Consider the following 25,601-nt stretch of genomic DNA (forward strand, 5'->3'; position numbering starts at 1 on the left):
TTTATAGAAGTGACTCCTCAGTGTAATAGTCCATTTACACAAATTAACATAATGCTGCAGTAAGCATGGTTCATATACAGGCAAATGCTGTCCACAAATTAATCCATTCTGAGTCTGTGTACAATATTCAGTTTTATGTATTTTTCCTCTCATATCTATATAATTACCTTTAAATTGTGGCAACCAATACTCATACCCTTCTGCTATGAGAAATATCATAGGTAACACAGTAAGTTGACACATAATAGTGGTATCAGTAACATTATAATGCATAACCTTTCCTGTACAATATTGTAGAGTACAGTATGTTACTTCAGTAAATAACCTAATCCAATCGGTATCAGGTATCCATTTGTTAAACAATTGTCACTAAACATTTTCATTCTGTAACATCAGTTCAATTTGTACATTATTTTTTTGAGTTTCTACATACAAAGATTACATAGTGCATTTTGTCCAATTTACAAAAATTCTCATGTTACCATCAAATTTTAACTGATATAACTGCATAGCATCATAATTGTCTATACATTGTTGCTGGTAGTTTATATTATGCAGGTGTGTCTTCCATATTTCTGGATTCCAAGATGTTTGTAAATGCACAATCTGAGAGATATCTTCCCCCACTACTTTTAATCGATTAGTCAGAATTTCAACATCAAGTGTATTAATAGCTCCCATGACTGTACCTAGGCTTCCTAGCAGAGTATCATACCATGCCCGTTTATATCGGCACCCGCCTGTGTCTGGGAATGTGATGTTAAAATGTACTACAACCTTTTGATACTGTCTGCCTACCTTTTTACAGGTAGAAGGGATTTTAACCAAATGGTCTGTATGAACAGAGGTAGGTTTACCTGTTAATATTGATAGAACATATGCCTAATATATGCTGCCTGTAATGACTGTGGTATTAGTACATATTACAGAAACTCCAGTAGTAAAATTTAGTTGTACTTTCATATTATTGGGAGGAATACTAATTCCCTGTATGGTATGATTACCACATTTCTTCACATAAGTGAAGACTAGCCGTTGTACTGATGGTGGATATTTCTTTGAATTTTCTCCTTTTCCCAAATAAAATATAGGAAATTGACAATATTTAATAGAAACTTTGGAATTAAAGTCAAGGGTTACCGTAGGACTATTTGGTTGAATGTAATAATGACCCATAACCGCTGACCAAAAGGTAACGTCACTGGGAACTATTATATGCCCAAAGGTACAATTAGCATTAGATGGACAAGTGAAGTTGTCCTGCTGTCTTTGCCCACAAAAAAGATTTATCTTTGAGCATTCACGCCAACCTAGCTTTAGAGTATTATTGTCATTGTTTATTTTCCAAACTTGCATTTCTCCTGTTTGACACCCTACCCCAAGGGCTCCAATGAGTACAGTTAGTACAATAACAAACAGAATCTTCATTATGTACAGTAATATAACCTTTCCATTTAAGTAGTATTCATTTGAAAAGTTGTTTTGATAAATGCTTTTTCATCTGTTTCAGACTTGGCATTTGCCATGAGTCTACAAAAAAAAAAAAAACACAAAACATGAAGTCACTTAATGACTTTCAACTGATCTGTATGAACAAGAATTATTTTGCTCTTTTTCTTTCCTTTAACTTTGTACACTAGAGGTCCTAACTGAGCAATTACTTCAAAAGGTCCTTGCCAATTACTATCCCACGGACCGTCCATCTGGAACGTCTTGATCAATACCCGTGTCCCAGAGGGAAGGTGTTTTTCTGAAATAACAGGATCCCTTGACCGTAACTTGAATGCTTGCATTTCTGATAGGCCTTGACACGATTCAGAAATATCTTTTAACCATTGTTGATGCTGTGCAATTTCTAGTAATGGTCTGTTTGTACTTAACAGTAGGATCAAATGGCAGTTTTACAGGCATTTTTGCACCTGTCATGACTTCAAAAGGTGAGATCTGTGTTTTACTGTGTGGAGTTGCTCTGACACCCAACAAGATTTCAGACAAATGTTTTACCCAATTTACGCCTTTTCCAAGCAGGCTTTCTTAAGGCATTCCTTAGGAGTCCTGTTCATTCTTTCAACTATGCCATTAGACTGGGGATGGTAAGGAACATGAAATCGTTGCTGGATACCAAGCAAATCACACAAAGCTTTCATCAGTTTACTGACAAATTGTGGCCCGTTATCAGATTCGATAACTTGTGGCCATCCCCAATGACAAAAAATGTTTTCCCATAAGGCTTCTGCTGTAGCCTTAGCCGTCATTGTTTTTGTAGGAATTGCTTCTACCCATTTTGAAAAAAACATCAACTATCACTAGGAGATACCTGTACCCACCATTAGCTGGGGGTAATGGACCTGCAAAGTCAATTTGGATGGCATACCAAGGTCCATCTGCTGAAGTTACCTTTAGTAACTGTGGCTTTTTCAATTGACCATTAACCTGCAAACATATTAAGCATTCAGCATGCACTAAATCACATATTTTCTTTAACTGAGGATGCCAGTACTTGTTTTTTACAATGGGCCATAACGTTTGTGTACCCAAATGTCCTAATACCTGATGATTACATTTCACTGTCGTGCCTGTTGCTATGGCATATAAGGAAGACTAGAACCGTATTTAAAACCTTTCACATAATATTGCCCTGGACTTTCTCCTACAAGAGTACATTTTTCTAACTCTTCATGCAGTCCAAACTTAGCTTGGATCTGCAGCAAATCATGTTGCAAATTCTGAACTGAAAATGTCTGTATGGCATGTACTGCAGTGGTTTTATCTGGTACACTAGAAAGGTGTTCTGTAGGATACAACTGCATTCCTTCCTTTTCTGCCTTTTTTGCCATCTGATCAGCATAGTTATTTAACTAAAAATTTTCATTTGTAGCTTTTTGATGAGCTTTTACCTTTAAGATACTGTAGCAACTCACAAGGGACTGACTATGAACCAAATTCCAAATAGTCTGTAACACAGAAGCATGCTTGAGTGGTTTGCCCATGTTATCAACAAACCCTCTCCTTGCCCATGTAGACATATGCAGCCGCAGAGAATTAACTACATATGCACTGTCTGAAAAAATATTGACAGGTGGAAAATGCTGTAACACATAAAGAACTGCTTCCAGTTCTGCTTGCTGAGCAGACATATGTCCCGGTAACTGAATCAGAGTTGGCTTTCCCATAGAAGGGTTATCTGGTACTACTGCAAATCCAGTCCAATATTATCCATTATCTCAGAATTGAGCACCGTCAACAAAGACGGATGGCCTTTCTTCCTGAAAATCAGGAAACAGAATGGGCTTTTCTGGATTTGAAATGTGCCTAATGCATTTGTGTCGTTTTCCTTCATATCCCATGACATTAGATAAGTAATACTTACCTCCTGCCTTTATTGTAACTTGCTTGACACAAAATAATGCCAACCATTTTGCAAACACTGCTTGACTGATGTCATCAATCACTTTATTTAGTGGAGTCTCATTTACCAAAGCCTGTATGGCAAAATGCGGTATCTGTACTATAATGTCTTTAGAGAAAGCTGTTAGGTATTCAGTTTGTCTTAAACCCCAATAAATGGCCAAGATTTGCTGAATGCACAGGTGGTATCCCCTCTCAACATGTGTTATCTTCCTACTAAAAAATGTAATGGGGCATAAAGTCTTTTCCATTCTAGAATCAGAGCCCTGAGGCCACTAATGTAAAAGCACAACAGACAGTGTGTTGGGTCCAGCTGCTGCCTGTAACACAAAGGGACGTGTTAGACTTGGAGCTACTAATTCTGTAGCCTTGGCTAATGCTGCCTTTAAATCACAAAAAGCCGTATTTTTCTTTGGTCCCCACTCCAGAAAGGGTAATTTTTTTCTGGCTAAAAAGCATGTCATACAGAGGAGCTGCCATGCTGGCATAATCCTCTATAAATTCCAGATTGTAATTCATGATACCCAGAAATTTGTGCAAATCCAGAATGGTAACAGGTTTATTCATTTGCAAGATTCCCTGCACCCTTTCTGAACAAGGAGTATGCCCAGAGGGACGTAAAATAGTACCAAGAAATTTTACTTCAGGTGACATGAATTGTACCTTTTCACTTCTAACCTTAAACCCTGCCTCCTGCAGTGTTTGAAAGACCTGTGTTACTTTAGCTAAATGCTGTTCTTTTGTGTCAGATTGTATTAGTATGTCATCAATGTAATGCAAAACAGAATCCTCACATTCTAGACCTTGTAGTATTCATCCAACTATTTGGTGAAATATAACCGCACTGTTTTGAAATCCCTGCAGTAACCGCATCAGGACATACTGTTCATTTTGAAATGTAAAGGCAAACCTTTGCCAATCGTTTTCCTGCAGTAGTACTGCAAAGAAACCATTAGCTAAGTCTATGACCGTAAACCACTGACTTTGTGGTTTTATTCTTGCTACCAGCTCTGGGACCCCTGGAATCAGATAAGCCTGGGGAGTCATGAATTGGTTCACTTTTCGTAAGTCAATAACCAATCTGTAAGTGCCATCTTTCTTTTTAACTGGCCATATGGGTGAATTTGTAGGGCTATTTCCCTTTTGAATTATTTCTACATCAAGCCTTTGTTATATGCAATTTTGCAGGTCTGTCTCTGCTTCCTTTGGGATCGGATACTGTTTTTGAAACGGTGGAATAAACTTTTTGTCACTACCTACAGAAACTGCTTCCTGTAGCTTCCTGCAGTCTGTGGGCCCTTGAGACCACAATGTAGGGAACTGTTGTTTTACCTTTAACCATACTTCATTTTCAGTAGGGCTGACAGTACGGCCCTTTTCAGAACTGTTTGATACATGTATTGCCTCAATCATACATAACATGGGACCTTGTCCTTGCCATATAATACAGTTAGGGAGGTCTATGAAAATTCCCATTTTGGACAATATATCCATTCTCAAGATTGTGGAGGTGCAAGAATTATGCATAAAAAATACCCCTTTCACTGGTTCCCCTTGACGGGAGAATTGTACTTGTACAGGTTTACTACCTATGGCTAAACATCCAGAGCCATTAAACCTGAAATACATGTATGTTTATTTTACATTTTCAGAAAAATCCACAGAAATCCATTTTAACCTGTTCTTTACTCTCATATATACATGTAAGTGTAGTATAAAAAAGAGAGAGTGGCACAGTGGTGAGGGTGGCACAGTGGCACAGCGGATAGTGGTGTCATCTCACAGCAAAAAGTTTCCTGGTTTGATTCTTGGCTAGGGTACTTTCTGCGTGGTGTCTGCATGTCCTTCTTGTGTTTATATGAGTTTCCTCTGGGTGCTCTGGTTCGTTGGACACTCTAAATTGGCCATATGAGTGTGCATTCAAGTGTGTGGTGTGGAAGAATCTACAGTGGTAGGTCTAGTCACCTGGTAGCATAAACCTTGGCTCTAGGTGATTGTCACTGTTGAAGTGATACCCTGATCCCAGGTGCAAAAATCGGAAAAAGGAGTTATGAATGGATGGATTCATTCCTGCACCTAGAAGGGCAGGCTGACCTCTTCCTTTAGTTCAGGGCATTCTCTGCTATGGTCTCCTTGTCTGTGGCAAATAGCAATTCCTAAGAAGTCATAGAGCTCTGATTTATAAAGGATCTTCACCTATGGAAGGCATTTATATGTAACATTTTCCTTACACTTCTTTGGCATTAGAAGTTAGCTAATAGTTCTTTGTATTATAACTTGACATAGGGAACTTATTTATTTATTTAGTTAGTTAGTTTGTTCAGTTTGATAACTGGGTATGTGAATTGGTCAACATTCCTTTTTCAGCCATAGTCTGGGCACGATGTTACAAGACAGAAATAGAAAATTATACACAGGCCAAAGAATATACAGATTTGTAAATAGAACAGTAACAAAGTAGAGACAATATATTTGTATGTTATTAAGACAGGCATTCAGCCAGTAGATCTTTGTTAAAAGTATATCTTTACAAGAAAATGTGGCTACACTATGAGCTGCAAGGCGGGCCCATTGTCACTAAAACAAGAACATTTGGTGTCCTAAAACAGTTGTTCTTTTAGATTGTTTCTAAATAATAGAAGTGTCTCTTGTTGCTTTACTTCTGCAAGTAGCTAATTCTAAAAAGCTGGATCTAGCCTATAGAAAGCTTGTTTTCCTGTGGAGGTTTTAAAATGGGGTCATTTAAGGGAAATCATATCTTCTGACTGTCTCTAAGTGTGTAGTTAGGTTACTTAGTTTATAATTATGTTTTTGGGGGGTGGCATCCCATTTTTAACAGCTTGTAGATTCAACACCTTAGAAGAATGTGACTCTTTCATTTACAGGTAGCCAGTTACATCACTGCAGAAGCTGGTAATAATAATTTTGGGGTTCTGCAAGTAAAATAAATCTGCAGATTTTGTTTATAGTAGTCTGTGATCTTACATGTGTTTGAGATGGAATGTAAGGTTACAAAAGGGATACCATACTCAATTTTAAGGATAAACACATTTGTAGCTAAGGTATAATAATTATTATCTAAACCTCTTCTGCAACATCAACACAACAGTTTGGAGGGACAGGTATAAATTGCAGAGGATACAGCTGCTATGGAACAGATTCTCCATCGAAGTTAAACAAAGTTCATCCATGTCCATATTCAAGCACAACTTGGATCCATGGATGGGAAACAGAAGATTTACACCAGGACTGCCCCCGTACTACCAATGGACAGAGGCAGCTCCTAAATGCTTTATCCCATACATGGGTCCCCTCAAATTATCTACGGTATGATCGCAGTTATTCTCATTAGGGGTAACATGTAATTATTGATGATGGGATGGGTAAAGCCAATCTCTAACCAAATGGGATAAATTAATTTGAGCACAAAAAGGGAAATTGTCTGAGCTTAAAATGGCCCACAAGGGCAGCTAGTCTAGCACTTACCTATGAACCTATCAACTGTAGGGGTGTGGAGATGTGAGACTCTATAGCATAGTTTAGATAATGGTGCATTTTGTTAGTAATATAGTCAGTATGCCTTGCCAATGAAAGAAGAGGGGCCAGTGTGATCCCTAGGGTACTTCTATCTCTTAGTATCACTTAATACTGCTTAGTAGTAATTGTTACTACTTAATACTGCTTAGTTGTAATTGGTGAATGTTTTAAAAGCTAAAATACCCAGTGGGAGCACAGAGAGCTTGCACACAACTGCTTTGAAGGTTAATAGGAGACACACCTCACAACTATTGTGAAAAGCAGCATAAAAGGTGTCAGGCCAGCACTGGCTTGTAATATACTGGGGTACACATACCTGTTTTTAGCATTAGCCTCAGGCACACTTATCTGTTTATAGTGTCAGCTCAGTGTGGTAACTGTAAGAGTATACCATTACAGCTTCAGCTTACATCCTTAGTGTGCCTGTGGATACTAATGTTTGGGTGGAATGTGATCATAGTGAGTACAACACTGGCCCTTTTGTGACTGTGCTTGGCAGGATATTGCAGCTGATATTAATTCCAAGACCACAACTATTAATAGGTCAGATGTACGGCCACCAGCATTATGTGTGACACTGAAAAACATTGCTATCTGCCTTTGTTACATAGCACGATAGAGCACCTGGAGGTAGTCTGTCAGCTGAACCACCACTGATGGAGATGAAGGAGTTTCTGGCACCTCTGCTTGGTGGACTGGAGTCATCACTTTCCTAGAGTGGGTTGTTAGATTTTGGAGATGACCTTCTGCGTGCCCCTTGAGTATCAGCTGGAGATCTCTCGGGTATGATGTGCAGTCTCTCTCTAGTGAGGTATGACAGATATATTTTGATATCTTTAGTACTGAATATGAGATGACATCATGTGCTTCTTGTATATTATGTACAAAAGGAATTCAATAGATAAGGGTACCTGCACAGGGAAAGGGTATATTATCCAGTATTACCACTGTTTCATATTCATTTTATATTGGGTGTGAAATAGAGGTGTTGGGTTACATTTATACTTGGCCTTCTGCTTTGGTGTTTCCACAAGTGATGATCTCTCTGGCTCCCCTGTCTGATTTTAGAGATGAGTCTGACTCTGACAATGAAAGTGAATGGCTGGCGTGGTTGGGGAGTACACAGTCAGTGCTTGTCTCAGGGAGTATGCAGAGCAGATTCCCAGCACAGACCATGGTCATGGTCTCTGTGCCTTTGACACCACCCAAGACATGCACTCATATGCACACACACACACACACACACACACACACACACACACACACACACACACACACACACACACACACACACACACACACACACACACACACACACACACACCTATACAAGAAAGACTGGCTGGCGCAGACACATACACACAGCCAGGTCTGTCACCATTGTGGTACAGCCATCCATGTCTGCCACAAGCTCCATAAGGCATGGGAATGAACACATGGGCATGCATACTGGTGCACAAAATGTGGTGTGGATACCCCACTGTCTCCTAGAACTAGCTGTGTCAATGGGTGTAGCCAAATGTATAAGGAAGATCATTGTGGAGATACAGGCAATTAACACCTCTGACTTTACAGAGATGAAACAGGTGCTGCAGAGTGTATATGAAAAGCTTCAGGAGTGCAAATCCCTTATGTGTGATATTTTTAATCATATTGATCATGTTCTGGTGCACGGCAGGTCCTCACATGCTCCTTAATGTGCACTGACTATAGTTTACATAGCCATGCCACATTCCTCTTCTGAGGATAGTCATCATGGACGAAGTAGTGCAAGGTCACGGTCACCCAAGACCACCACTTCCACAGCAACATCAGGTGTGGAGGTGTGTACAAACAGGACAAGGTGTTCCTGAGGTTGTGGTACTCGCAGTAGTGCCACATCTGGTAATGGATATCACTCCTGGTCATGCACACACCTACATCTAGCCAAGACTGTATTACTGCTCATGACACTGCTGGAAGAGGCACTTCCTGTGTGCAGGGACACACGTGGTATATCTACAGATTTACATGCATACCCTGGGCTTGGCCATTAGATTGCGCCACAGCACAGAGGCTGTGTTCCAGCATATATACACAGGCATACAACTACAGCCCCCCCAGTGCCTCATACACTCAGGCAACTAGTGACAGTGGTCCCTCACAAAGGTTTTTGTAGTAATCCCCTATTCCCATGTCATACACACACTACACTCATAACAATCTCCCCATTCCCATATCATACACACACTACACTCATAACAATCCCCCCATTCCCATATCATACACACACTACACTCATAACAATCTCCCCATTCCCATATCATACACACACTGCACTCATAACAATCCCCCCATTCCCATATCATACACACACTACACTCATAACAATCCCCCCATTCCCATATCATACACACACTACACTCATAACAATCCCCCCATTCCCATATCATACACACACTGCACTCATAACAATCCCCACATTCCCATGTCATACACACACTACACTCATAACAATCCCCCCATTCCCATATCATACACACACTGCGCTCATAACTTTTCAGTTTATGCAACACATTTTCCTTTGTAAAACTGTGCCACTCATGTTCCCAACCCCACCTGTGCAAATGAGGAAAATCATGCTCTGCTGTCTGTACTTTGTAATGTTGGTAGTGTTTGTCTGGTGCACAGTGTGACCAGCGTATGCAATGGGTTGGCATGCATCACTTTTATTATACTATATATACTTTACTATGGCCTTAAGTGGTGCTCAAGCCACTGTCTCTTTTCCAGTGCCACAGAATATTGAGCCCACCTCTGTCTACCATGTTCATCCCCTGCTGCAGGGTGCACCACTGGCTCTTTATCTGGGTCGTCCTCCTGCTGCCTGCTACACTAGGAGATGCTCCTGCTATAGGCATTCTCCCTGCTGCAAACACTTCCTTACAATCATGTTGTGTAACACTGCACACATTGAGACTATCTTAGCACTGATTCCAGGTCATACTGCAAGGCACCACGAGATACATCCAGTCAGTGAAAGCATGCATTTAGCTGCCCAATAACATGCTCTACAATGATCCAAATTTATAAGAGGGTACAGCTGTATCCATTGCCTGCCATAGGCTGTGGATTTCAGATAGCTGTCATCAAGCAGGGCTCCAGGGCTATTCAGAATCACCAATGTGATGTTCCTAGGAGAAGTCACCCCTCGCAAACCATTGATACATGTCAGATGTGTGCCATTTGTGGGAGTCATGGTAACTGTCTGGGTGGCCTGAAGACATACTATAGATAATACCTTATGAATTGCAGACCACATGGTAGTTGATAGAGTGATAGCCTTTACAGTTCATTTTCCGTCTTCCCAGGTCACTAGGTGGGGCCTTTATTTCAATATGGGTGTAGTCTATGGCCTCCAGCACCTTAGGGAAGTAGATTATATTACAGAAACCATGAATGGTGTTTCATATCTCCTCTGTGGTTCATGGGATCTACATATGCTCCCCCACATGGTACAACATGGCATTGAGAAACTGATGGAGCATTTTCAAGGCAGGTGCCTGGGATACTTCCTCTGTGTCCTCTATTAGTCACTGAATCATCCCAGTAGCTAGTATATGTAAGACCACACATGCCTTATTATCCACTGGGACAGGTAATATGAAACTCCACAGGCCTGAAGATAAAGCTGCTACATATCCACCTGCTCCTGTTTGGTGTCCCTGTCCATATGATACCAGTCTATAATGTTGGTGTCATGAGGGCCATAAAATGTTAAGAGCTGCTGGATAACATGGCGCCTCCGTGGGTGATGATGAGAACCACTGTAGCAACTGGCAACAATAATAGCCTGTTGCATATGCACATTCGCTAAAACTTCATCAAACCCTAACATATTTCCTCAATTCTGCTACATCTACACTGCATTTTCACTGTTGTCATTACTGGTGGTCGCGTACTATGTCACACTCGTTATACATTTTTGAATCACATCACCATCATGTTTGCCTCATATGCATACACAGAGCTCCTTATTTTAATATTGTTGCTCATTACCATTTAATTATGCCACCTATAGCATATACTTCGAGCAGCAGTGCTATTCAGTCTCCAGCACTTGTGCTCTGCATCTCTGAATCACATATACCCTGCGTGAGGGTGCTCATCCCATGCAATTTCTATCACCATGCATGTTGGTGTTTCTGAATCATAGCCAAAGAACATTACAGTGGATGATATCTGAAGTGAATTAACTAAGTTACACAGTCACGTTTATGCTAGGAAGCAGCATTCAAAGCAAACATACTGAAGTGGTCAAGGGATAAAAGAAATATCACTTGATGGGGTGCACTATATTCTGTGAGGACTGGGCTTATCTGCTAACACGAGCATCTGCACCCTCCATATTATAGGTTTTGGGAAGACTTTTCTGCTGACAAGAACATAGGCACACTGCATGTTATTGGTCTTGCAGGGCTTTTCAGCTGGCAAGAGGATTTGCAAATTGTATGAAGCATGTTTGCTGTTTATGACTTTTCCAGTAGTGCTTATATGTTTATATGGGTTACAAAACACTTTTTTACATGTGCCACTGTAAAGCACTGGCATATGCTTATTGTGGTAGCATAAATATTTTAAATGGTATGTACCACCAAGGACATTTTTCTCCATCCTGCTGCGTACATTATCAGAACACAAACACTCTCATTTTTAATGCAACATTTTAACTTGCTGTTCCAGAAAGCATTTCTTTGGATTGGTGATAGTGCAAAACTCATTCATAGAGCATTGATCTAAGTGTTGTGACAGTGCACTGCTATTTCTCAGAGAAAATAGCAAGCAGATACAGTGCTGCAGTATGGAACATTAACTATGTGAAACTGCACACTTCAAAGCACAGCTTACCTCCTTCAAATCCCTGTGTTTTTAAATAGGCATATTCGCTATCAATGCCATGCACATGAACATGCTTAATGTTGATGAATATTGTACACTGTGCTACAAAAGGGACATATAATTTATCTTCCCATCCTGTTGACAATGTCATTATAAGATGTAAGTAACTAAATAATGGTATTACAACGTTATTAAACAGCAACGTATCCATCTTATGTAATTCTACAGCTGTACATCAGTATGCATAGGTGGTGCTGTTTTATACAGTAAATAGTAAGTCAATCAGACTGACTTAAAATGCAAGTGTTCACTAAATGACCCTAGTGATACATAGTTATGACATTTGTAGGGGATTTCCCTAATTATTTCATTACTGTAACATTATAGGTCTCAAGAAAGAAATGTCGACATATACAGTCACACTACCAACTGGGAGACAAAGAAAAAAAAATAAGGAAATCCTGTCTTTCGAGTCTTTTCAGGTCACTAACTCTGATTCAGTCATTTATAGATATCCAGGTTACATCCATGGCAAAGGGATAGAATTAGCTTCTCAGATTTTCCAGTGCCACAGATAATAAGGTTAACAAAAAACGTTTTGAAATCTGATAGATTCTGTAACTTGCTAGTGACACCTCAAGGTTAACTGTGTCAGTCCCAGACAAGCCATACATTTTGGAGTCAGTACCTACAATTATTCTCACTGCCACCCAATTGCAAACAAAAAAGATCTAGTTGAATCTGTAATTATATGAACAGGACAAATATCTAAATATTGTGCCCCATTTCTTGTGTTGTGTTTTACAACAACACAAAATATGTGCAGTGCAGGCAGACATTTAGTCTTTCCCCGGGATTCATGAAGCTTGCGGCAGGCGCAGGAGTAGTGTAGGGGGTCTAAGGCCAAATATGGACACCGATTGATTCAGGTATGATCCGATTCCATGTGCACTACCAGCGTACGCCACAGCTGTGCAGCTTTTGGCACATGTATGCTAATCACCCCATGTGCAGTAGTGCAGCATGCAAATGAAGGTACATAGCGATTCATGAAGTGGTGCAGATGTAGCGTAAGCATACAGAAATGTAAACCAAAAAAACGGTTTACATGTTTTCAAACAGAACATCGGAGCCATGAATGTGGACCAAACTTACGTATTATAAAGTTAACATGTGCCAGTGGCTAAATATACGGCCAATGGCATAAAGAAATACGCACAACACATAAAAAATAACATTTAATGTCATGGCCACACTAACGCAAAGTACAACCACAGGACATGTGTGCGCAAATGGGAACACAAGGAAAATATATATAGATGTCATAAAATTGCAATGTAATACAAATCATGATTTCGCCATAATAGTCAATGGTATGCATGCTACACCACAACCAAGGCGCAAGGGTTGCTAAGGGTCTGTGACAGTGTTCGGCATGGTAACTATGAATTAGTAGTCAATGCCATGCAAATGAGGCAAGTAATACTGAATCGCAAACACCTTTCCGGTGTAAGGCTGTACCACATGGCGTAGCAGTATAACACCGAGGAGTGGCCTGGAGGTATACATGACATCAGCAGAGGGGTGTGCCACCGTAGCTGTAAGCACATTGTAGCATTGTTAATCCAGATTGCCCGTTGCTAAGCAAAGTCGCAGGATAGGGATGTGGATGTAGCCATAGCTTTGCTTAGCTGACAGCACACAAGGTGACCGAAAGCACAAGTGTACGCAGATGACAGGGTTGGGAGGGTGGCTTAATGGTTAAGGTGTTTGCCTTACAAACACAAGGTGCAAGGTTTGAGTCTCACAAGGGATAATTGGCTAGGCTTAAAATGGCTCGCAAGGGCTGTTAGCCTAGTACTAATCTATGAACCTATGAACCTAATTCTATGAACAACAGGCTCAAAACCCAGTAAACGGCTGCGTGCGGCACGCACCACAGCTGAAACAGGAAGGTTACGGGAAGACAATAAGGAAATGCCGTAGTAGGGTAATTGGAGTACAACTGAGTAATTAACACCTATTAACTCACAGTGGGCCATTGACGGTAGTTAACAAGGCTGCTAGCAGCAACTTGCAGAATAGGAAAGGGGAGGTGCCGGATTGCAAAGAAAAGAGGACTGTCACAGCAGAGCAAAGCAAACCTGCAGTAGATCGGCTATAGAAAACATTTAGCAACACAATCCTAGGTTGGGAAAGTACAAAACAAGAAAGCAGGCTGCTGAATGCATGCCTGACAATGGGAGGGGAATTGGTTTGAAAAGTGAAGGAAAGGGCAAGAGGTGATCCACGGCAGCCAAATGTAATTCAACACCAAAGGCACCACAATAGCAGTACCTGCGGTAAAACACATAAGTAAGATACCCTGTAGCTCGGTTTGTACATACACACCCTATGACATCATCAGCTTCCAAAGCACAATAGTATAAAGTGTGAAGGCACCTCACAAACACTCGTGTATTCCCAAACACTGCACCATCGGTGTAAACAGACGGGGAACTTTTACAATGTCCATGATGGGAGCTGCCATAGCTGTGATTTATCAGCATGTGTTGGAGACTGAAGGTGGTGTGGAGGAAGATGCTGACAACCACCTCAAGCACCGGAGGAGGAGAAGAGTGTTCAGACCAAGGGTAACCTACCAGGGGCTATATGATAGTAGAGCATTACAGGGTGGACAGGGTCATCATACAGCAAATCATTGAGCTGTGCCAGTCATGCCTCAGAGCCAGAAACAACAGAGGGGAACCCATCTCAGTGGACACGAAGGTATGTGTAAGCTTGAGAATACTAGCCACAGGTACCTTTCAAAGGCCAACTGGAGATATCATGGGGATCTCACAGGCATCAGCATCCAGGGTACTCCACCAGTTCCTGGATGCCATGTTACCGCATGCCAATGAGCATATATACTTCCCTGAACTCTGGAGGAGTTGGCCAGCAATATGCACCTCTTCCACCATGTGGCAGACTACCCGGAGGTACTGAGTGCAATAGACTGCACGCACATACATATCAAGTCACCACCTGGTGAGCATGGTAGGCGCTACATAAACCGCAAGGGATACCACTCCTTCAACTGCCAGGTCATGTGCAATGCCCAGGGCATTATCATGGATGTGTGTGCTGGCAGCCCTGGAAGCTGCCATGACTCCCACATCTGGCGTGCCTCAAAGCTGTACCAGGTATCTGTCAGGGGGGACATCCCATATGGCCACCTTGTGGGGGATGCTGGCTATGCACTGGAGCCGTGTATGATGACTCCCATCAGAAATGCACACGCCCATGCAAGAATGCCATAATGAGGCACACGCATAAACCAGAATCATCATAGAGTGTGTGTTTGGGATGCTGAAATCATGGTTCCATTGCTTGTACATATCTGGTGGAGCCTTGCAGTACTCTCCAGGCACATGTGCCCACATCATCATAGTATGTGTCATGCTACAACTGCAGCAGGGACATAATGGTGAAGGCCCTCACAGCCCAGCGCAATTGCCAAGGGCACCAGAGACACAGAGGGATTCAGACCATGAACACCCTGTGCCAGCCCCAGTAGGCAGACGGAGGCATTCCCAGTATGCCTGTGCCTTGGCAAAGAGGGAATGTATAGCACATACACTGACAGTGTAGGTCCCTATGGACTGACACACTTCTCCACCTGCACACACAGTAAAAGGGATGGCACACACACACGACCACCTGTAAATTGTCATGTATAGGTGGTCTACTGTGTCCATCCTACATAGGCAGCCCTCAACTATTGCACACACAACTGCTATTGGCACAAGGTAAGTCAATACCTGAACAGTAAACTAAGCTAACAGCATGTGTTGATTCTGTATGTATAGGTTCCTAGGCACATCAGTAGGTATATGCCTAATTATCAGAGGCCATTCATAAGCCTAGCCAAAATGTGTCTGCTTTCGCCACCCCATTGATTAACTAACTGCCCCTCTGCAGAGCAGAGCCAATTGCAGGATCCCTGGGGTGTAACCACTGTTCCCCACCCACTCTGCAAGGATTCCCTGGTGTGTTAATGAGGGGCTCCATATAATGTAATCAGGGATGTAGTTCCAAAGCATGGGGAGTACCCATGATAGGTATCTGTCACCCCAGCATTTTCCAGTTATGGTTGTGGCAAGGTGTAGCACATTGCAGTGTGTGGCTCACTGTGACATGGATTCCCATAGCTGGAGCACATCCATTAAGCATCACTTGGACATACCATTAATAGGTATCATCCATATGTAAACTAACTGAGTTACACATTTGTTTGCAGTATGGAGGAACAGCCATAGTACAATCTACATACTAAACACCATAACACTTGTACATATCCCAGATGCCTCAGTGGTAAAGCCACTGACTGTCTCGTGCATGGTCCCGGTTCCACAACCTGCAAGAGCTGTTACGTAATTCTGATGTCCTGAATAATGGATGTTGGATGCAGGTCATTAGAGCACATTTAAGCACGTTAGTGGGATTTTGCACAGGTAAGTGTCAGTAAGCGTAGTTTAAACATGACTACATGGATATGCACAACACAGGTCTAACCTTTGCTGAATATCGTGCAGATCACGGGCAAAGCTGCCCAGAACTTCTGAAATGTGCGTTATTTACCCTTGTACTAATAGTGCCTGCTCTGAGAGGTAAAACGACCACTGTCAGAAGTAGAACACGCAACCATGTACACAATCTTCACAATAACCTACCACTAAGCTACCCGAGATGTACCGACGGCAGGTGTGTATTGTGACAGGTTAAAACACAAAAGGGCGGAGTTCGGGAAATAGTATACACCGCCATGTACCCAACAAAAGGTGTATTCTCTCTCTCTCTATATATATATATATATATATATATATATATATATATATATATATAATATAGAGAGAGAAAGGGTGATAGAGAGATATATGTCGAATATGGATATACATATATATATATATATATATATATATATATATATATATATATATATATATATATATATATACACAAATATATAGATAGGTTAACAACATCTACACAACCATGGAGGTACATATATAGAGGATACTAGCAAATACTGAATGTTTTACATACCGATGTGTGTAATCACGAGGCTTAAAGACCGAAAGACCACAGTACCGGAACACCAGTACCGAGAGTACTATTATCACGATGTTAAGGGACATTTAGTTAGTGCTTCTGGTGATGTGGTTCAGGTAGGTACTGTGTTTAAGTGTATTTCTGATTGCTGTAGTGTGTGTAAGTGTGTGTTCTGAGTGTGGTGTGTGTGTTTCCGGGGGACTGCAATGTGTGTCTGTGGGTTTGCTTTGTGTGTCTAATAATCTACCTCCGAGATAGCAGAAACAAAGTTGGTGTGGTGTGGGGGGTGCAGCCTCCCACATGGGGTGTGTATGGGGGCATGGCCACCTGGCCATACGTAGTGTAGGATGGTTTGTTTGAATGTGATTGGTAGCAGTGTGTCTGTGTGTGCATGTGTGTGTTCTGTGTTTGTGTTAGTTCCAGGTGTTTGACTGTCGTGAGTTTGAGTGTTCGGTATTGTGGGGTTTGGGAGTCTGGGAACAGTAATGTGGTCATTGGAAGTGTGTGCGTTCCTGAATCTGTGAGTATGCCGTATACAACTGTTGAAGTCTTCAAATATGTGCATGACATGGACCATAGCAATCACACATTCTGCCACGACCGAACGTTATGAACAAAGGATATGGAGAGTATATATATCTATATACTATTACAAATATGTGCTATGGACATGAGCCAAAGATAGGGTTACCACCTGTGCCACCTTACGATGGGCAGTCCCTCTTTGTGTGGTAGTGTCCTGACCAAAATGAGTACAAATACTAATGTCCTACAGTCTCGAGACTTTTGGCATGTTCCATATTTATTGTAATTGTTGCATAAAATAGTCATCTGTATCTAAAATACCTACATGTAACAAGAAACAGGATAAGCAAGTAAACCACTACAAGAATATAAGCTTTTATATAGGCATATATGTAAAGTTCTATACTTTGTACTGACCATGGGTATGTGTCAGCCTCTAAAATCCGATGTGTGTCCTGCAAATGTCCCACTATGGCCATTTGAAAAGGTGGCAACCCAAGCCAAAGAGGTTCGGTCACCAACACAACTCCAATGAGTGCAAATATCTGTGATAGAAATACACGAGACAGCTTTCATGTAGCAACATTTCATTACATACCGATGTATTTCCGAAGGGATTGAAGGACCAGCATCACCTGCATGCTATACAGGAACCAATTAACAATGGCTTAATGAATAAGCCTGCAATTACCATAGTATTAGTCTACTAAAGGATAAGTCTTCAAATAGGGAAGGAGCCCTCACACACAAATCGAATATGTATAAATGCAGTTCTTACACACCTGCATCTGCTATGTACACCCACCTGCATCTCCCCCACACCCGAAACAATTGCAATACAGACTGTAATAACATCACAAACATCCACTCACTCTATGACATCTGCAGAAGCCTTAACATACCGTGTCAGAGACACACTATAATAGCCCTATGTGAAATCATTGCTGTTGTACAATGGAACAGATGCTGATGTTACAGGGTTTGGTTGCAATAATCCCGTATCAGACGGCTGATATAACCGCTAGACTCACATGTAGAACTACATCCTCTAGCCATTACACACAATCCACGGGGGCCATAAAGTTAATATATCTCTGTGTGTCTCCATATAGCTGTTGCAATTCATCACTAACAACATATCCAGGCTGTCTTCCTCGATGGTAGGGCAAAGGGACAACGCCCAAGTGGAGTATTCAATTATACACCACTGTTGCCATGTCATTGGCTAATGGAGTAGCTGCACAGCTGATGTGCATGTAATCATCTACTCCGGAACACCAATTGGTGGCAGGATACCACATGTTACCGATATCTAAGTATAAAAGGATGGCTTGTCATACATTCAAACCATATGTACATACCAGAAAAACGTTACAACAGAAAATGAATAGGACTTATATTACCATCAACTCGAGATACTAATAAAGTATGTAGAACACTCATTATGTTAGTGTATGTAGTACCTGTTCTGTATTAATTAAAGTGTACGCAATGCATATAGTGGGGAAAGGTATTATGTAGTGATGTATTGTTGAGCATAGTGACGCTCGTAGAAATTGTGTGTACTGCTGTGGGCCACAAGGTAAACACCTCATACACCACAAGGGATGCTATATAAGGACTTTAAACACAACAATTCCACTCCAGCCGCTGTCAGTGGCAGGGTTTGTCCAACAAGTACATGCCATAACAGGGGATAGTATATGTTGATATACTGTAACAGTAGGCATATGTATGGGTGTATAACTGAGAATAACATGTCTAAGGTGGTCCTGCTGTGCAATTATGATTTGCATTGTGGGATATTGTGGCAAAAATGTGAAATGTACAGTATTGTAGGTAGATATGTCTAACATTTTACATAGCATTACTGTTATGTTATGCAAACATCAGGTATGTCTATTGGCATGTACAATACACAATAACAGGATACATATGACTTGTAGTCACCAGACAGTGTATCAGCATGATAGCTAATTGAAATGGAAGAGCTAGTCAATTATCCATGCACAAAGGACATGTAATAGCTTCATAGGTTCATAGTTAGGTACTATGCTGTCTAGCCAAGGCCATTCGTAAGCCTAACTACAGTGTTTTCACTTGCGGCACCTCCCTAGGTTAGTGTCCTGTGCCTGTGAACAGCAGAGCCATTTGCTTCCTGCACCTCTGTACAGCAGAGCCACTGCAGTGATCCCTGATGTACATGTCTGTCTCCCATCCACCCATTGAGGTATCTCTTGAAGAGTGCTAGTGAGGGTACCTGCCTGATGTACATAGGAATCATGTTCCAAAGCATAGTGAGTGTCTGGGTCAGGAATGTATCCCTCCAGCACGTCCTAGTCATCATTGCTTTTAGGTACATATCCCAGAGCATGTGGCTCTCAGTGGCTTTTGCTTATGTGGAGCATATCCATCAATATTGTTTTGGACATGGGCCTTGTATGTTCAGCAGAGATCACCTCTGAGTATGCAGTATGCAAATGAGTACAGTTGGGATTTCTGTTGTTGAGCTGCGTACCTCATCCTTCGGAGGTCAGTATTCCTCTTGGTGTGGTAATGTTGTGGTATTTAAAGCCGTTGCTGTTGTCTCGTAAGGTACATCCCAAATGGGGTGTTGTACCCTTTAATGTGTTTCATAAGTCATGAGTAGAGAGGCACAATGGCTACCTTTGTTCTGGCTACAAACCCATTAGAGATTAGGGTGGCCACATAGAAGGATATCCACACCACCTTGGCAATATGGTTATCAAAGGAGTGAATGGTATCTACTTGGGTTCTAAGATCCCTAATTACAGCTTATGTATGTAGGGGACTACCACCCATGTGATAGTCTGCGGGTGATTGGTGTAATCCAAAGGGGATGTCTATGCACCTTGTGGCATGCAGCTTGAGGTCATGTTATTGACCCCAGGTATCCGTCCCAGTGACACCCTTATGGAGGGTGTCTGTATGAGCTGGGGAATCAATCATGACCGATAGTTTGCAGTCATCTGCAAACCTATTCAGGGTAAGTCCTCCTGTGCTAGTCTGTACCTCAGAGAAGCATATACCAAACATGAGGGGCCCTATGGCCGAGGACTGGGGGACGCCAATTGTAACTGATTTACAGTAGGAACTAGGGTATGCTACCTTCACTGTGCGGGTTCTGTCCGTGAACCACTTTGCATAACATCTCGTGATGTAGGGGTTAATGTGCAGGTGGATGTGTATGTTGACAATACCAGAATGGGGAACAGAGTTGAAAGCCTTTGAGAGGTCAAGGTAGGCTGTGTGGACCTCCTTACCCTCATCTACTGCCTTGGTAACTGTCTCAAAGGACTCCACCAGGTTTAGGAGGCATGGTCTGGCCCTAACAAATCCAAACTGGATGGGATAAAAGTTTGGAGGCCACCAATGTCTCTGTGAATGAGATCCATGATGATGTGCTCCATAGCCTTGTAGAACAGTCTAGTCAGGCGTATAGGGCAATAGTTCCCCTGGTCCATTGTGGTGCCACCTTTATGGAGTGTGATAACTATTGCTGTGTGCCATTCAGGGGCCACAATGCCTGATGCAAGGCTACTAGTGAATATGGTGCCCAAGTGGGGAGCCATTTCGCTCTGAAGTTCATGGGAATCGCAGCCTGGGATGTTGTACTGTCACATGGATGCTGTGTTCCTGGCTTTAGAGAATGCAGCTTTGAACTGCGTAGTTGTGATCGCAGGGACTCTGCATCATTCCTGCATAGATATGGGCCCTTTAGGGTGTGAGAGGGATGTAAAGTTAGCACTGAACCTATCTGCCAGGATGTTGCCAATATCAGTCAGTTCTGTAATGTTCGTGCCTTACTGCTGTATGTCAGAGCAGATGTGGGTATCGCCATCGAGAGTAGTGACATACCTCTAGAACGCTTTGTGGTAGTCCTTGGAATTAGTTGCGGTTATGTTTACGTAGCTAGCTTGGAGGATGTGATAACGGATCTCAGATTCTTACTGAGGCTGACCAGGGAGCTCCTCCACTCATGGGATTGTACTCTACTTTGCAACAGTCTCCTCCTTCTGTTGTACATTATGTCCATGGCAGTGGACCACCAGAGTGGTGTCTGTTTTCTGGTGGGTACCGTCATGGTTCTGTTTGGGATAGCATGATCCATGCAGTCGTGTAAGTGCTAATTAAGTGCAGTTGTGTATGATTCAGTGGTTGTAACTGTATTGTCCATCTGCACGGGTGTCATGACGTTTACTACTGCTGTCATAAGAAGCCTGAAATTTGCTTTGTAGAAATATTGTACTGTGTTTTCCATAAAGGGTGTAGTGCCGGGATGTGGATAACAAGGGTAATTAGTGTACGTTCAGATCTGACCAACGAGGAGATAACCCCAGGTGTGGAACACCAGTCACCCATGTTGGTAATGACCAAGTCTAGAATAGTGTTGGCCCTGGTGGTGGTGTGGATAGGTTGATCCAGGCGATTGGAGGTTATGAATCCCAGAAAGCATTGGCCTAATGTGTCGGTACATGAGTAGGTATCCCAGTTAATGGTGGGGTAGTGTCAGTCGCACATCAGTAGTGTCTGTTTGAACCCTACTTTCCATACACTAAGATGTGAGGACCGTTAACTGTGGGGTATGGTGTGGGATCTGTAGCAAGCTGCAATTTGTATAGCAGTTATGGCCAGAGTTAGTTGCACTTGGATTACCTCTGATGCATTGTGCTAAGCAACCAGCCTGGAGGTGTGGATATCCTTGGGAAATATGGACACACCTCCGCCGTGGGTGCGGTCCTGGTTACATGACTGAAAGGTGTGGTATGAGTAATAACCTGGTAGTGCAGGGGTGCTCTCAGGAGCCTAGAAGCAGGTCTCAGTCACTGCACAGATATCGAAGTGGTCCATTAGAAAGAGTGGCTTGGGTGAGTGCATTTGAGATGAAGACGTCAAGCATTGAGTAGCATTACCCTCAGGTTTTGCTTGCCTGTTCCTGTTATGGTGGTGAATATGTTATTTGAACCATGCCTAAAACAAGCACTATAGGAGCAGCAAGAGCCTTAGCCATTATCTGGAATCCTAGGGCCAACAGGTGCAGGCCATCTGTGCCAAAGCATCATGTTCTGTCGACCATGTCATTCAAAGCAGGCAGATACTGGATACCCATGGAATGACACCAGAAGCATACCCAATTGTTGAAGTAAATCATTTTGTCCTTGTACTGCATTATCAGTCTGGACGATGGCAGAATGCTACCCAGGGCTATGACGATACCTGCCTGGGCTACAAGATTGGAGAGCTATTCCATGTCTCTTTACATGTAGTCCAGGAAGATACATCTCAGGGCATTCACACTAACATGGAGAATGACACAGTCATGTTGTACCTGTTGAGGAGTGACCTGAGTGCATAGGTTATGTTGCGGATCCTGTTACCCAACAGGCAGCTGATAGTAACTATCACCTTGTGTAGCCTGCTGAGTGGGACATCAGTGTGACTGCCTATAGAGTCACCTATGACTAGTGTGTTGGGTAAGTTATATCGCCCTATTGGCTGTGGTTGATGGGCACACTGAGTCTGTGGGCTATAAGTAATTGGTGTTGTGTTGGGGGATGGGGGCTGCCTGCATTTCTGCTTTGGAGTTTTCTGTTGCCTAGACAAAGTAGTATTGAGAGGCTCCACAAATGTTGTAGTCTTACTATGTGTGGCCTGTGGTGGTGGAGATCTAGTGAGACTATGTGATGAGTGTGGTGTGGTGCAAATGTTTAACATCCCCACATGATTGTCAGGTTCAGTCAGGGTTGGAGAGGGCTTTACCTCCAGTATGGCTAGATATGTGCATCTCCCACAGCTTGTAGTGTTGTATGTTAGGAGGGGAGTATTGACTGTGTACACGAGACAATTTCTATATTGTGTCAAGATGCCCATATTCATCATATAGACAGGCAATAACACTGGGAATTGACACTTGGACATGCCTGAATATTTAACTATTTCCCACTAGATATGTGAGGAAAGTGTGTACAAGAGCTGTTTTACTCTAAGCAAGCAGAAATGTAAGTACAAACAGTGTTTACCTGTAGGTAATGAGGAGGATTGAGTGGTATAGTAATTAGTAGCTCATGTAGTGCTTACATGTTCTGAACAAGTGCTGAACATGAATAAGCAATACAGATAAGGTGTTGGATAACATAAACACACTGCCCCCCAACAGGTACACAATCACATATCCATGAACACTACAGAGCCCCTGTAACCATAACTGTGATGGTACAAGGTGCACTCAGGCTGCATGGGACCTGTCCACATCCCTGGTTGTATCATACACATATGACAAAACAGTTTGCTCTACACATACACATCATGTAAAACATAGCTTCATGTCAGTCTGTGAAAACACTGAATGGTGCACACCAACAGTTATCACAACCCACAAAGTGGAGACACCACTCATAATGGGAGGCACTGCACTACAACCCTGCTGAGTCTGGTCTGAAAGTCCATGAACCTTAATCAACATATATGTTGTTAGCAGTACAGATGTAGATGACAGTAAGGATGATTTCACACTGCATATCATACATGTGACAGGTCATAGGACATCATCACCCATACTGTGTTCCACCTACACTCAGTATACTAGGTGTACCTTTGTATGTCACAGGAGTGTTCTACCAGTGGACTGTTGACAGAACCAACACTACAAAAGGTGTATGAGTAATATGTGCAAATCACACCAATGGCAGCTACAGTAAAACAGGGTTAATTTGTTGTACTCCCTCTCATTGTAGCCCATACCACACAGACAAATGGGAGGCATCTGCCTATGTAAGTATGTGAATGGCTATGACCTAGGAGCAATAGCTGACTCAGTGTTGTGGACAACATACAGAAGGGGCTTTGTGGGTGAGGTGTGTGACATATGTGCATAATCTGACAGCTGCATATTGCATTGTCACCTCTAGGTGAATAACCCTGTACCCATGAACTACCACCTAGGCAGCGGTCAATATAATGGACACTGTGTGTAAGGGATGCTGCTGTGCAGTTTACCTCCCTGAGCTATTGACGTCACCAAGCCTATTAGGTAGTCATAAGAGGCAACCCTAGTCATGACAGGGTGCCATCCATGAATGTGGAGATCATTGTATAGCCATACTCATCACTGAAGTGACCAATATTGGATCACATATTACCTTTAAGGAGTATTGGCCATGTTTGGATGGCCGACACCAGCCTTCACAATCCTCATCTCCACTATGTAGCATGATGCCTACCCTGCATAAAGACATGTCCAACACTGTGATGTTGGACATTATACATGTACATATCCTGATCTGAAATACATACATCATAGACATCCACCTTCCTAGTACAAGGATCGTCACATGCTGGACAGATCCTTGTGCCATACACATTACATACTCCTGCCATGCTATGCAACCCTGTCCAGCAAAGCTGCACATTTCACCTCTGTCAGACATGGTGTGATGACCGCATGGTAGATGTATCATTAACTGTGTGGATCAGTTATGTGGCACTGCTTCACCTGGTGCTGGAAACACGGCTGTTGGCTACAGCTAGGTAACCTCACATCCTAGGCTCATACATGGCCCAGGGCATACAGACTACTAGATGACCTTGGCCGTACATGCTATAGTTGATAACCATCCCTGCAAATACCATCAGGCTAGCCAGTGTCCCATGTGTATCACATGTGCAACACAGGCAATACGTGGCAGGATGTTGAACTGCTGTACAGTACCGTGTAGATGTATATGGCAAAACACATGCATGTAAAGGCTTCCGTGTGCATGTCTGCATTGTCACAGGTCATGTCCATTAAGGCAGTGTAAGTGTTTATATGTGACATATACACAGCATTAAGGTCGACAGCATTAATGTGGACACATCGAGGCATGTGCTGATAGGTAAGAACACCAGTACAGGCAAACAGACATGCCCACATGAAGACAGCATCCACATGGAGTATGTGCAATGTAATCAAGTGACACACATATATGGTGATAATATCCAATCCCCATTGGGCGTCACATATGTGTGACACAAACATCTCAGTGGTGTCAGTGTCATGATGATTTGCAAAGACAACTATTTATATGTAATAAATGTGATACAAATGTATGTGCAGCTGTATCTCTGTGCATATCTGAGATACTGTGACCTGTCTCCAT

This window comes from Protopterus annectens, chromosome 9.part0, assembly GCF_019279795.1.
Source record: "Protopterus annectens isolate FY-2018-M chromosome 9.part0, PAN1.0, whole genome shotgun sequence".
In the NCBI taxonomy this organism is placed as follows: Eukaryota; Metazoa; Chordata; order Ceratodontiformes; family Protopteridae; genus Protopterus; species Protopterus annectens.